Below are 11934 nucleotides of genomic sequence, written 5' to 3' on the forward strand. Positions count from 1 at the left end.
AGAATCACAGTACATCAGTTACTGTCCCCTTCATCCAAAAATGCTGGGATATTTCGTTGGCTTTAAGAAGTTACGGATCAAAACTGCTATTCCTGTCTCATCATTGAGAAGTCTAACAGAGAAGTATTAAATGATTTAACAAATAGAGTATTTGAGAACTTGAAACAAGTACTGGTATTTTGTATTCCACCTGCCAAAGGAGACGCCACCCTGCTTGATGTAGCTGATTGTCTCATATGCATAGCCTTGTACTGATATATAGCAAATCAGTGAGATGTGACCAATCTGACACCTGGCCATTGAGTTTTAAATGTCACTATTTGTAGCTGCCCAGGTAGAACCACAAGCCTCGCCATCGTTCAGCCAGTTTGTCACGTGTGCCACTGCAGTGACAGCTCTGAGATGTTGGCCAGGCCTCTCCCCTGAGAGCACCTTCCCCGCGCTGACCGTGAGTCATGGGGCTGTCGCTGCAACGCTGCATACTGCAGGCTATAAATAGCTCCATTCCTATAAACTATTATCTCACTTTCAGCCAGTCCATTTGCCTGATTCTGAAATGTTTATCTTGCCCTAACTGCCAGCCTAAAGGTGGAATGCTATTTTCAGCCTATGAGAAACTTAAAGAGAGATAAATTTTAAAAGACTCCCATTACCTTTATGTTTTAATACCCTAGTACTTATGCAAGATGCTACAAATGGAAGACCTCTATGTATTCACAACATATGAATAAAACTGACAGATTTTCTTTACTTACATGTCCCAACCTGGTTTCTAGGGAGTGGAAAAGACTTCCAAAAATTTTTGGCTTTGCTTCTATGGCACATCAGTAGGGCTTGAGAAAAGACCACATGCACTGCCTCCAGAGAGCCACTAGTGTGGACAAACAACATCATTCAAACAACAACCTCACTGGGCCATTCCATCTCCCAAATCCTGATTGTCTTTCAAAACTTTCTCAGAAAATCCATTATTATGCTCACATAAGCACAGCAAACTTTGACTTTTATACTTTCCTTTAAAGCTATGGAAAATTTGTGACAGATGTAAAGAGTGGGAAAAGCAGACCCATCAAATAATGTGTAAATAATGAAGAGTATCTTGCATAATCTGCTGAGGTGAAAAAAACTTTAAAGGGCAATTGCCTTTATTGAATGTTCAATCGGTGTGAAAAGCAGAATTTGAAAACTGTCCTTATTTCAAAAATTCTTGGTTAGAATTAAGTGCAGCATTATTTCTTGCTAAGTAATTCAGGTATAATCAGGCATGTTCCACCTGTGCCACAATCCCACTACCAGACACGGGCTAACATTCCCTAAATTGGATCAGCACTCCAATGCAGTTTGGAAGTTAAATGACCTGGGTAGTTCCTCTCTTGTGTGGACAGACTCACTGCTTACAGCACGGCACAGCTGTGCTCTGAGCCATGGAGAAAGTGCTAGAAAAGAATAACGTTGAAATATCCAAAAGATTTGGACAGCTTTACTGCTTAAAAACCACCCCAAAACCAACCAACCAACCAACCAACCAACCAACCAACAAAAACAACTCAGATCACAGTCTTGAGAAGCTTTCTAGAGGAACGGAAAGGAGCAGGAGCTGCCATAGGGGCCGGACTGATGGTGTGGTGATGCTCCCTGTCCCTATCAGAGAGCTGCCTTCTCGCTTGGCTCCAAACCAGTGTCATTGTTAATTGGATGCTGAGTGACGGATCTGGCCACCTGGCACCCTGTCTGCTCCGAGCTCACGATCAAGTCACTTGGCAGACTGAGTGGGGAACTGGCCACCTGGCTACTGTGGGGGCCACAGGCCACATCGCTGCCCTGCTCAGACATTCTCTGGTCATTAACACCAACAGCAACTTCTTTCTTTTGCTGTGCTCACCTCTCCCATCACAGCTGGTGTGCTCACAAACACCCAACTCATGACACCCTCTTCTCTTTCCTTCCCTCTGTCTACCATGATGGATAAACACTGAATCCTGCCTTAATTGATAAATGGGAATAAAATTAGTTACTTGCCTTCTCTCCAATTTCTTTGAATTATTTCAAGTTCCCTACCCCCACTCCATCCTGTCTTGCTTCTCACCATAATTCTCAACACTCCAGATTAAAATGTGTATTAGCTGTTGAGTTGCACAACAATTTTTTGAATGGTGCAGTTTGTTGAGCATTTTTCTAATTAGTCAAAATACTGATAAATTAAAAATAACATCAAAACAATTAACTGGACAAAAATGCAGTGAAATCAGATTCATGCCTGAAGGCAAGATTCTCCACTTGCCTTGCACCCTGTTCTATTATTAGCACTAGCAAAATCATAGTGAGAAGGGACACAGTTTTGATTTAATTTTTTTGCATTCATTTTACATATATGTAAATTACTCCACAAGAAGCAAGACAATTGAAAATGAATTATGAAATGCACAAAAATAAATCAGTACAAATGTAGAGTGCTGTTTGTAAGTCCCATGAGAATTAGTTTTACTACAAGATCTTAAAGGACTTACTACAAGTCCTCACATTTTCTTCTCCATTTCCAACGCACCGTAAGGAGGCTCCACAGTGGTTTTAAGCTGGTCTGGGGATACAGTAAGTAGCTAATGTCAAGCTCTTACATCCATTACAAATGATCTGAAAAGAACGTACTTCACTAATGAAATCTTTGCACAGAAAGGCGAACACTGCTTGGAGCCAGCTGTATTCACTAGTGTTACTTCCTTATTCAAACAAAGATTCATTTGCACCTTGAAGCACCTGCTCCAAGTGAATTCAGGGGGGGCTTTCCATAAGCTTATAGAAGGTGGAAGAAAGCATTTTAGATATTAAGGCAAGCATGAATGTTAAACTAATCAAATTGCTGTCTTCACATTATTTTTAGCCTTATTTCAGCTGGACAACTGATTTTCCTGCATCCATGCTGGAGAAGATTTCAGGAAACTCCTACTGCTTTTTAGGGAGCCCTTACCAGCTTGAGCATCATCTCTGACTACCCCTGAGCAGTCTTTACTGTCCTTTACCTGGTGAGCCCCTCCCAATCAAATTACTGACAATCTTCACACAAATTTATGGCTGAGTCAGGAACACACATGACAAACCACAACCACCACCAGCCACTGAAGGAGCTTCCCTGTCCTGCAGAAGCCTCTTCCCACAGAGCAGCACCACTCCCCTCTGCAGTCACCACTGCAGTTGTCTCCCAGGTCACTCCGGTGCTCCCTTGGGACATGGGAACAAAAGGCATTGCTGTGCACCTGGCTCTAGTGCACCTGCTGACCTCCCTGCATTTCCAGCACCTTCCATGTAGTGTTGGTACCTGGCCTGCCACTGCTGGACTAAGAGCCCTCACTGTTCAAGGCTGACACCAGAAAGGTTCCTGCTTGATTATTTGACCCCATTTGTCCATTCTGGCTTTAAAGACATGTTTAGCTCCACTTTGCTCCCCCTTATGTCTCAGAGCTCACATAAACACTGGGCGGCTAATATTAAAAAATGAAAAAATTGAGTCATTTTAGTTGATTTTCAGTCTCAGGTCTCTAAATGTCAGGCTACAAGAGGCTCCCTTGTGCTCCCTGACTCTGTATCTGAGCTTGAATTACCAAGTTATTAGGTAACAGCTCACTGGCACAGGCTCCTGCCCGCACGTTCAGCGGGCTCTGCTCTCTCTGAGCTCAGTGCTTTCCATTTTCTGACTGGTGATGCATTCCTCCAGCAAGGACCCACATAATTTTTTAATATTCAGGGGGTAATGGGCTGCTGAACATGTACGATTGCCATTTCCAAGTGTGACATTTAGCACTGCTGGTGTTTTATTTTCCCCATCTTAGGTGTCAGTAGAATACTTGTTGCTGTTTGCTAACAGGCTTTGAAGACTTCCAGCTAAAAACAAGGCTGGTGGAAGTTGTGGGGCAAGGGATTTATTGCAAAACCTCAGCATCAGGCACTATCTTAGGACAGTATGTGCCTTCTCTCTGTACAGCAGTCCCTGCTGATATTGACCCCAACTGTAGCTGAGTGCTTGTAAAGCAACTGAATTTTAGTGTCCTGTAAAAAAACTGTTTTTCCTTAACTGGTCTGGCAGCCCCAGAATAGCTCTGTGCACTCTAATTCATACAGTTTTGTAAGTAATGACAGATAATACTATCAAAGTTTGTTCCTAGAACATAGGGATTAATTCACCTCATTAAAATGTACACATATTGCACAGCAGGACTACTTGAGAACAACTATTCTAGTCAGCCCAAAGATACTATGCTCTGTGAGAACTAGGATGATCCCTAGCTGTCCTCTACTTCCCTGTATACAGATTTAAAAAAATCTTTTTTAGATGACTACATAGATATCATAGCACTGAGCACTTTTAAAAACCTAAAATAGACTACATTAGCTTAAAATTCTAGGTAGTAAAGAAACTCGAGAGGAGAGAAACATAATTAACTCGGAGCATGGAAAGATTCCCTTGTGGGAAACCACCCTGAATTAAAAAAGGTGGTTTGTACAAAGTACCTAATGGTGAACCCAGAACCTGGCAGGTTACACACTCTGAAAGCTGATCTCTCAGGCTGAAGGTGGAAATGCTTTTGGTTTATTTTCCCCAGAGAATTTGTTCTTAGCCATTTGAAACTTACTTGATTTCTTGGTTATTAAAATGCAATCACCACCTTTTTCAGTGCTTGGTCTTTTTCTGTCAAGAAAATTAAAATAAGAGCTGTGTTGCTGAAATTGCCTACAAGTATCTCTCTGCATTCAAAGAATGCTTCTAAAAGCTCCGCTGGCAGAGCCCAGCTCTGCTCACCTGAAAATAAAAGGTGAAGGTTTCCTGAGCAGACAGATAAGGTAGGAGATGGGCGTTTTTCCCAAACAAGTCCATTTTTATTCCTCATAACTTACATTTTCTTTTCAAGTCACTACAGTAACTCTTAGCCTAATTTCTTCCTGCTTCTGTAACAGAAGCTCTGTGATCTACGGGAACCGCACACACAAGAGCTCCAGAACCGAGCTCCTACCCTGGCATTCACCAGCAGTGGCCATGCCTGCTCCTACAGATGTGCAGGTGGCACAAAGGCAAATATTTCAGAACTGTCTGTTGAGGTATTACAGCTGAAAATTTTACAGTCCAGACTCCCATTGTAGTTATTACTGTCTCACCATAATTCAATTGCTTTCTAACAGCCTTACCTAACTCCATTATTCTGGCACATTGCCAATCAGTCACCCTTCCCAACGGTCTGTTTTTTATGGTTTTGGTTTTTTAAAAAAATTTTAATTATGGTTACATTGGCAACTTAAAAGAAAACAAAGGGTATTTCTTTCAGCTGTGTTATGTACCATCAGGCTGATTAATTCTAAAAAATAATTATGAGAAAAAAGAATCCTTGCAACTGTTGCTATGGGAAAAAACTTTGCAAACTCAAGCTCCTTATTTATGCAGTTCTCAGTTTTTACAGGCAGGTCAGCATCCCTGGCTGCATTACATCCCTCTCCACGAGTCCTTAAAAGAGGGAAATTGGTTGGTTGGTAGGTTATTGAAAAATCACAGAGTAGTCCTGCAAATACAATGCATCGGAAGACTGTACAGATCAGATGTGTTAGACAGAGTTCATATCAAAAATCTGCTTTATCAGTATGTCAAAAATGTTAGGAGATACTTAGTATTGTCTTGTGCCATAAGATGACAAAATTGGTCTAATCCAATCTCTCCTTCTCAGACCCTGCTTAATAATGAAGAAGATGCCATAGGAGATAGACCAGTGAATACAGATAACGCAATGAAGCCTGAAAACGGGGACAGAGAAAACTCTCCAGGCCAAATGGAAATCTACTGGGACTCTAAATGAAACAAAGAGGAGTTCATTCCTATGTTTTTATCAATTAGTAAATCATTCTCAATTAGAAATCCTTCTCAATTCCAAATACAGATTGTCATTATTTATTAACGCCATTTCTAACCAAGGATATCACCATGGATTAAAACGAGAACAAACCAAAACTCACAACTGTAATTTCTACAATTCAAGTCTGACATCTTGTTCCTAGTTAGACTTGTGGATCACTCCTAGCTAAATCAGAGGGAGTACTGGTGTGAAATAAAGGGTAAAAAATCATGTCCTGTCATGTTCAGAGCCCACTTCGCCCCACATCTCTCCCAGTCATAGAAAATTTATTGAACTATGAAACTATTCACTAAAACATTCTATTACATAACTATAATTTCCTTACAGTGCAGCTCTAACTGGCACCAGTGGAAGTCTTGCCTGCAAACTCTTATGTCACGGTTGGATGCTGATTTTTTACCTTGAGGTAAAGGTTCTATTCCCTTTTTCATAGAGAGCTCTTAACATCCCAGAACTCAGTCTTTTATCAATTTTTTAGGTAATACACATTAGTTTAATGAAATTTGTTTAGAATTTCCTATTTGGAAGGAATACAGAAAATCCAGTGGAGAGTCAGGGACAATTGATCCTCTCTGAATCAATTTTAATAAAATGCATTTTTTAACCTGGCCAAAAATACCACATCCTAAAATGTATCTTTTTCTAATTATATATATATAAACATAATAAGGTCACAGAGGGCACTAAATGATGCTTAGAACAAATAACAAAAGTACACCAAATGTCTGAGAGAGCTTTTCAGCCAGCAGAGTGTGGAGACATATCCACTGTTCTCTATAAACATTGCAGACCAGTTGGATTATTAATTCCATCACAGTCACCAAGAGCTTTACCACTGGTTTGGGAAAAGATTTTTTCCAATACTTGATAATATTACTTTTATGGTGACATTTACTGAAGCACAAATATAAACAGACTTCATAAACGTGAATGAATAATGCTGGCATTGGAAATGTTTTAACAAGTATTCAAGAGACATTAAATGATTTGCCCCAAAGAAGAGGAGTTCCTGAGAGGACAAAGCACAGGATATCACAGTGTATCAGTGTTAAGAATTTGTAACTTTTCCAAAAATGGACAGATATTCCTTCTTCCTTCCCTTCCCCCCTCTTGGGACTCACAGTTGCACCCAGAAGGGGTTGACTGCAGCAGTGTTCCTGTTCATGTACCACTGAACAAACCCTTTCACTGCCTCTGTCTTTAGAGCTCCTGAAGCTGCACTTCCCCAGGCAAGGCTGCAGCCCCCCAGAGCCACAGCCAGCTCTGTCCCACACTGTGTCTGTTCTTTGCTGTCTGACAAACGTTTTAAAGCTCAAGTATTTTCTTCCATTTACAATTTTGAGTACATTTACTAGAAAATACCTACTGCAACAGGGGATGTCTCGAAATTGTCCTTTCACAACCATTTAAAATAATATTCATTACATTAATATATATTACTGTTCTCCAGAGGCAAGCTAGGGTTCCTGTTTCCTGGTGCCATGTGCCATGAGGTGCAGCCCTGCAGTGTTTCATCATCAGCCAGCACCACACTGAATCACAGCATCACTAACGTGTGTAATTGCTTGCAGAAAGGTTCAGTTTAAGAATGTGTCAAACATATAATTTGATCAGGGCGTGTGAGTATCCATGCATGGGTTGGTGGTGGTGCATTCTTATGGCCATGAATCACACAGCATTTGAGCCACCTACCTCCTCCTTGCAGGGAAGCTGCAATACTCTGTCCTGTTGGAAAGAAACCTGGACTAGCTCTTTAGAAGTTGATAGCACTGTCAGCACACATCTATTTCAACATCTCAGCCCTCTTGTTAGACCAGTGATATTCATGATGTTGCTGAGAAACACGAGCTTCTAATCTAATAGCCAATTTTCATTTTCTGGTAATAACAAATATTCTAAAATGTAAAAAATAAAGCATCGGTATGACATTGACATTTCTGAATAACTCTATTTGTTGTAAAATGTTGCTGTTTTTAATGGGAGGGATATACTGTGAGTTTATTAAAGCTGGTGCAGGCTTGTCAGCTAAACAGATTGTACATTAGAAAAGAGCATTAATTTTGCTGCATGAGGAAGTGTCTCTGCTCAGGACTATACTGCTGTTTAGAAGACATGTAAGATTAAAAGTCATCTTCCCCGTAGGTACTGACCAGGCTCCCTGCATACCTCAGCCTGTAGTTGCAAATCTCCGGTGCAGCACCCTGAGCAGCAGTCCGTCGCCCGCGGGACGCCTCGGGCCGGCTCCGCCCCGCCGCACCTGCGGAGCACGGACAGAGGCTGTGTCACCGCGACACGACACCGGGGCCGCCAATCGTTCCTCTGGCACAGCCCCAGCTACAGCTCCTGCGGGACATCTCCCATTTCCCGCACCTATAAAGGAATCACATCATGAATAACATCTTTCTCCAGTATTCACAGATTGACTAAATAAAGATAATTTGTCCCATAAAGTTGTGTTTGGAATGCTGCAGCACCCATGGAGTAGAGGCCACACTTCTCCGATGTTTTACAGTATCATGAACAACAGATTGGTGCTGTAAGAGCAGAATTTAAAGAGCAAGCTTGAGTGGACAAGGGATGCTGAGGTACAACAAGGCTTATTCTAGAGTTCATCAAACTTCTAACTGCAGCTGAACTGCAGCTGTGCAGCACATCTGGGAGAGCCAGAAGCAATGCATCCCATCCCAAATATCTGCATGAACCTTTGCAGCAGTTTTCTACACAAATCAAGTACTAATGCACAAAATTATCCTGGTTAGCTACAGGAGCCTATGATGGACCTGATCTGCATATTCAGCTGCAGCATTAGTATGAGAATGACATGCAGCTTTTGCAGGCAAAAGTGCATGCCCCAATTAGATTAAAAGGCGGATGTTTTATTATCCCTGCACTATTTTACCATCCTTTTAACTGGAATGTGTATGTTACTGACTTTCACTATAACCTTGAAAAACACGTTGAAGACATAAGAAATAATTCACTGAAACTATTGAATAAAAGTTTTTAAGTAAGCATATTTATCCTTGAATAAAATAATTCTCATAAATTTTAAAATTCTGGGAACAAAAACATCTTGTTTGACAATAAATACCTGCAATTAAAACTCCTATGTTAAAAACTTTGTTAAAGTTATTATAGGAAACACTTGTTTTCACAGTCTCCCAGAAATAGGACATTTTTAACATCCCACTCACTGTATGGGGACAGAGAAGGTGAATGTGAGCGTGAGCAGACACCAATTACAGCCTCCCAGAACCACAGAGGAATCAGCAGATAACCCGGGACTGGCACAGGAGCCAGGCCCACGGCTGCCAGGGAACGCGGCACCTCCAGGGCGAGCACTCAGGTTTGGATAAGGCCTGGCAGGGGACACCAGTGGAAACAGAACTGGTAAGTGACTGAAATGCTTCTTGTACCTGGACTTTCACCCTTTGGCTCTAGGAAAAGAACTAACACGTGATTTTAAAGAAGGAACCATGTAACAGCAGTATCATCAGAATAGCATTGGACTATCAAAGACTATTGAGTCGAGATACAGAAAAACATTATCATCAAAAGTAACATAAATGCTTTATAAGCTCTATGCCATCAGCAGTCCAGGTGAGACACAAAATGGAGTGAAAACAGGCAAGGCCACTATTAGCAGTAAAACAGGAACAGTTGCTGAAAATTTAATTTTCATTTCCTTCATACCAAATTAGAAAAGGGACTTACTTCAATGAAAAATTTTACTGCAACAAGGGAAGACTTTGCACAGGGCCAAGGTTCCCCACACACAACCTCAGAGGCAGGATTTGTTTATCTTCTTTCTAATGCTATTGAGAATGTCACGTAGAGCAGGACACACAGATTGCTCTCTTCCTTATGTTTATAATGTAGAGGGAAGGCCACATGAGTACTGGGAGTGAGATTTCTGAAACTTCTGCATCTATAAGAACAATAAAGTGGAAACTTGCAGTTCTAGAGTCTTGCTTGAGCCACAGAGAAGTCACTAGTGAAAAAAAAGAAGAAAAAAAAATGCTCATTTCTTGTGATTTATCCCAGTGACAGGGTTAATGACACAGGTAGACATGCCCATTGACTCATTAAATTGAACTGCAAGACATAGCTACAAGTCAATTTCCTTTGGTATGTGCTTAGGCACCTTGTAATGACAGTATTTGTGTCACTGGAATTCAGTCCCGACCTAAAACTGCACTGATCTTTCAGTTCAAATCTGTGGAAGCATTTTCATGCAACTCTTTCCCTTCCAGAGCTGTGTGGCCATAACAGCTCACATCTTTTGTAGGTCAGGCACCGCAACGGACGTAAAACGTGTACATGAGCCGGCTGCAGCAGTACAGTCACTGCAGGTGCTTTGCTACACAAATATGTACACGCGCAGAATATTAACGACAACTTTCATTCAGAGGCAACATATGAATTATCAATGAATCCAGTTTCCGTGTTTAGCAGGAAGCGTGTGGCAAGGGCTGATGGAACGTTTGGAATCATAATCTCAGCTGTAGTAGCTACTGCTGTGTGTGCCACCCCAGATGGCAAAAACTCCCCTGAAGAAGCCTGGCTCACGCTGCAGCAGAGCTGTGCAAGCTGCAAACGCTACCTTTAGGAATATTCTGAGGGAAAAACTGAAGCTGAGATCAGAGGGAGCTGTGCAATTTGGACCTGCCTGTCCCCACTGAGGCGCAGGGTCCATGTTTGCTATTATCAAGGTACATGGTAGCAATCAAGGAAATGATCAAGAAAAATGGGCTCTGAGACTCCTCACCGTTCAGCTGTGCTGGCAACTGGGACTTCTTTTCCACTCTAGTATCAAGCAACGATATTACAAGGAAGGCCAGCTGCAAAAGGAGAATAAAAGACCAGTGTCCTAACAATCTCTGGGAAATTAATTAATCTCCATGAACTATATTTAATTTTTTGGGTAGATGCTAATTATCACTTGAATACGCACTCCAAAATATTTGAAATATTAGAATATTGAGGCTGTCAAAACAGTTTTGTCTGCTTTGCAAGTAGAGGGAAATAAAGCCAAGGTAATTTGGGCAACCATTTGAAAGTCTTCCCCTAAATTTCAGTCCCCTGTTTCTTATGTTGTCTGTGAAATAATGCTGACGAGTGTGGTGTAGGGGGTTTGCACAGCCCTGTCTTGTTTACTGCTGTATAAAATAAATAAGAGCAAGCCAGGGGCGAAGGCCCAGCACGGGCAAGGCTGACACCAGCACCCTCAGGTGCTCTGGGTACAAACAGAGAGATCCATTAGGTAACTGTTACATTAGCAACCTCCACTGCTACTCACAGGAGTAACGGACAGGACTACACAGCTTTTGATTACGAAATTTTCAGCGTCCCTTGAAGTTTCTTTCAGTTTTTGCTCTCTAGATAATTTTCCACATGGAATTACCTCTTTTCTTGGGTCAGCATTTCAGAGAGCTGTGTGGCCCCACTCTCACTGCATTGCTGCCAGGGCTGGAGGTGGCTGTGGTCACTGTCCCAGGCCAGCGCAGCTGGGAACTCACCCTGCTGGGCTGTGCAGAGTCCTGCGCAAGCACTGCTGCCCCTGACACCACATCACTGCAGAGCACGGGGACTCAGAACTACAAACTGATGGCAGAACCCTGCTGCACAGAGCTGCTCGGCTGTGCCAGCCACACAGGAGCTGGGACAGGCAGTGCCAAGGCTCTGCTGTCACCTCCTATGAGCACACGGGTTAAAGTAGCACTGGTCTGTGCCTCAGTTTACCACCATTTTGAGATTCCAAACAGAGGACATTTTGAGATTTAACTAAATGGGGTTTGTAGATAATGCGAACATTCAGTTCCCAGTGTAAAGTGCGAGTGTTTCTATGCTACCCCTGTGAAGGGGCTCTGGGAGGTGCACAGGGGAACCCCTAGAGCTCCCCTCACACGGAGGTGATGGACACAAAGGATCCGAACCTTCTCTCAGCGGGTGAACCAGACCTAAGGGACAAGGTCACTCACTAAAACAGAGCTGTCCTGGGAAGGGATTCCTAGGAAGGGGCGCTCGGAAAGCACTACAGAGC

Source organism: Melospiza georgiana, chromosome 19, assembly GCF_028018845.1.
Source record: "Melospiza georgiana isolate bMelGeo1 chromosome 19, bMelGeo1.pri, whole genome shotgun sequence".
Classification (NCBI taxonomy): Eukaryota; Metazoa; Chordata; class Aves; order Passeriformes; family Passerellidae; genus Melospiza; species Melospiza georgiana.